Source organism: Cydia splendana, chromosome 16 (genome assembly GCF_910591565.1).
Source record: "Cydia splendana chromosome 16, ilCydSple1.2, whole genome shotgun sequence".
NCBI lineage: Eukaryota > Metazoa > Arthropoda > Insecta > Lepidoptera > Tortricidae > Cydia > Cydia splendana.
The window spans coordinates 7,387,689-7,391,953 of NC_085975.1; positions in this window are offsets into that span (position 1 = coordinate 7,387,689).

The window sequence follows — 4,265 nt, forward strand, 5'->3', positions numbered from 1 at the left end:
GACATAAAATAGTAGAAATTAAATAAAATGGGACTATAAAATTTCCATATTAAATTGTTGCCATGCTTAAGCATTTTAAGTCAAACATGTGACAGTTACTTAGAAAGTGGCGCCCTCAATTATTTTCTACAATTTCTTGTCGGACTAATAGCTATGAATCGTTTTATATCTGTTTTAATTTTTTTAACGAGCAGAAACGTCTGCGAACGATGCTATTAAGCTTAGAATAAATTTAAAAGTGGAAAAATTACTGTCTTGGGTGAGACTTGAACTCACGGCCTCTGGATAGATACTCCAGCGCTCTGCCATCTGAGCCACTAAGACCTCATCCATAGCCAGCAAATCTTTCCACCATATTACAGGTCAAGGGGCCCTAGCGACATCTACCTTAAGAGTCCAGAGGCCGTGAGTTCAAGTCTCACCCAAGACAGTAATTTTTCCACTTTTAAATTTACTTGCCTACTAGTCAAATCAGCTTCTTTTTTAGAACTGTCAAAACGATTTGCTAATATGGAATTTATATGAAAACGTGTTTGTGACGTCACAGTCAACTCACCTACTTTTTATACTTCCATCCGATTTATTAAATAGAAATTGTGTTTAAAAATAACTGCTATCTATGTTTTTCTAATAATGATCTGGTGCTTTATTTCGTGCACGGTGTGAAATAATTTATTTTTCACCACACCAGCTCGGAAAGGCTTACTTTGCACTTCAAAAACTGATAGCAAACTTGCATTTTATTCACATGTGAGGCAAAGTAATCAAATGCAAATTTGAGTTGTTTTCTTATGTTTCCTGGTAGAATTGACTTTTAAATGATGATTTTGGATGATAAATATTTAATAACATTCATTTGGGTTTGATTTTGTTTGATATTTTACATTTAATATTTGCTTCGGGTTGGTGTGGTGAAAAATTTTGTGTTTCACTCGGGGGCAAATTTTGTTTAACCCTCGTGCTTTGAAACCCTGGCAACGCGCAAGATTCCAATTTTGGATTCTTTCGCTTGCTCGGGCATCAATATTAGCACGAGCGGTTAAACAACAACTTTGCCCCCTTGTAAAACTAATAACTATTAAGTAGAGGAAAGTACCCAATTACGCGCGTGCGACAGAGATAGGAACAGGCGAGCCAATGTATCCTCGTGTAATGTCTGTATTTAGTAAAATGGCTCACTCCACTGTTTTATACAATGGTGAATGCTAAATTCTAGTGATAAGTAGTTTTGAGCAAAATTTTGATATAGTACTCACAATTCATTGCTCAATAGTTTGCTAGTTTTTTTTTCTCGTCGAAGGCACTTGTTACTGACCAAGGTCTAATCACATAGCTAGGTACCTATTTGTTTATTTAAAGTGGATCATTTTCGAAAATCGAAATTAATTTACATCTTACATCTTAAATCACATCAGTAGTAATAATACACATTATATACATTGTGATGTTGACATATTCTCTAGTTTTCTATATTTAATATGAGTACATATATACTTTAAAACGAATTGACTGTATATATCGCCAGGTGACAAGCAAAACACACTAATTACTAAAAAAATATTAAACAAATATCAACCTTATCTGAGTACTGATATGGTTCACTGTGGCTATGACCGTGTGGTGGTAATTAGTGAGTTTTGCTTGTCACCTGACGATATAATGATATTGAATTAAATATATTTATGGGCATTTGTTGATATTTACCACATATCTAAGTCAAATAAGTTATATGCATATGGATAAAATAAACTATTGCTACGATATAATGAAATACTGAGGTTGCTATTCTTATTTTAAGTTTTATTTTAAAGATAACATGTTTTTGTTTTTCAAGGCTTCATTTAAAACCTTACTGTCATTTTATTCGTTAGATAAAATAATAAGAGATTTTACTATTGATCAACAGGTATTTCAAAATTAACCCATTTAGCCAGCGACAACTAGGTGGGCTGACTGTTCGCAGGCGCTTTTCGCTACATACGGTTATTCCGGGCGCGTTATCGGCTACGCTCGTAGCGCGTAGCTCGCGCTGGCACTGAATGTGTTAATTCGTGAATGACAGATTAATCCAATTAATTTTCTACCAATTCTACCTTAACTCAAATGGTCAATATTTAAGCCTTCACAAGGTATATTTAATTTTGATTTAGGAGGTACACTTAGAACCTTTCTAGAGGTACACTTGAAACCAAATAGAAGCATTTCTTTGATTCATTGTTTTCTCTAAACAAACGAAATTCATCCCAATTTGCTGTACAACAAGGTTCAAATTAAAAAAAGGAAAAGTTTGTATTTGACGAGGGCCTTATGAGGTTATGAAAAAATCTGTCCAGAGTTAAAATTTATTTTAGGAATATCACTGTGGGTGGAGGTGTTTGTAAGGTGTTGGCAACTTTTATATTACATATTATGCTCGTAGTACCTATTAAGCCCCATTTTAGACGGTTCAAGAACTTGCATGCGATTTTCGTTATATTGCCGTATTTGGTCGATCCACTGAATTCATTTTAAGTAATACCTACTCTGTAATTAGCAACGTACCGAATATTGCATGCAAGTTTTTGAACAGTCTAAATGGGGCTTTAAAGAGGACCTTAAAGACTGATAATAACTTCTATGTATAATGTACCTCGAATTTTAGTCAGAAATGTATAAAATACGCTCCACTATAGATAGAATTGTCGCACAATAAAATTAGCACTATGTATTGGCTATGTGTGAAATACAGTGTCGGGGAACTAAAAGCGATGGCAGCGCGCGCCGCGGCAAAAGTATAAAGTCTTTGGCTCAAGTATTAATTAATTATTCATGTCAGATTACATTTTAAATGTATAGAAAGAGTTTTTTCGTTGACAGAGGACAAATTGTTAATATGGCCCAAAGCCACCAGGTGCGCGCCTATCTAGTGCACATATCATTAAACTGTGCCAATACATAGAGTTATAGAGTTATTATAGAGGTATTTTTATCTGATATTAAATTAAAAAAAAAGATGTTTTGATTGTTTGGTTGTGTTTGCTCGACTCTAGTTAAACTAGAATTGTTTGGAGAAAAATGTGTAACATAAAATATAAATTCTAATGATTATTAATGTTGATTTAAATGTATTGAATATCTAAATGTTGTTTTAACTGTTGTAAGTAAAATAAGATGATTATTTTATGAATAAAATTGATTTTAATATTAAAGTTATTTACTTATTTCTCCAATTTAATAAGGTATTAGGATTCCCACCGTCGGTAAATCGCTTCATTCAAGATAATGATATCTATTGATATTAAAAATATCAGATTTGCATTACCTACATTTTCTAGTTTAGAGGCTGACTAATGGTTGTGTTTTTTTCCATTTTCGACCTTAACACAAAATCAAAAAGTGTATTGAGCGTAACCCAGGAAAAGTTAGAAAAGTTTACGTATTAAATAAAACAACCATATTCTATCGTAGTATATTCCAAAAATATAATGTTATACATAACATAACATTGCTTTTACATTGCTATGTTGCCGTCTCTTGCTTATGAGTAGAATACAATGACTCAACTTAACAAACAGGTCATTCCCAGAAGTTACCACCGACCGTAATACAATCGTACTCTTGAACTCTATACACATTACTATAAGGTTGAAATTCGATCGGAGGTGGTAATTTTTAGGATTGAACGCATTATATTATTTATATTATTGCGTCCATAAGATATTACATGGTTATAGAAATGGTACAGCTGGCTTGCATGAAAATGACTGTGCGTGTGATTGGAAAATTTATAATAGAAATAAAACCCTCATTTCATAGAGCTGCGGCGTTTATACAAATATTATTTGATTCGTTTAGAACTGACAGTTCTATGGACTAATAATAAAACACCCAATTATAATGGGATGTTTTGTCTATAGAGTCATTCTATGGAACTTGCTAACTATGTAAACCAAAGTCACTAGTAAATTCGGTTCGGTTCGGTTATAAAGTCGGTTCTTTGACAATTTCAATATGGCGGTTTGTTTACATAGTTAGCAAGTTCCATAGAATGACACTTTAGTCAGGTGGTTGGCTTGCTCAAAAATATTCTTATTTACAATTTGAAGAACAATCTAAGCCTTACTGGAGAGTATTTCTATACCAATTCCCATAGTGACGAATATAAGGTATTCCCATGCACCAAGCCTCACCATATCTTAACAACCACAGACTTACCATAAGATAATAAATAAACACATTGAATACGTAACTTTGTGTTGTCGGATAAACTGTGCAGTAGGTCGGTT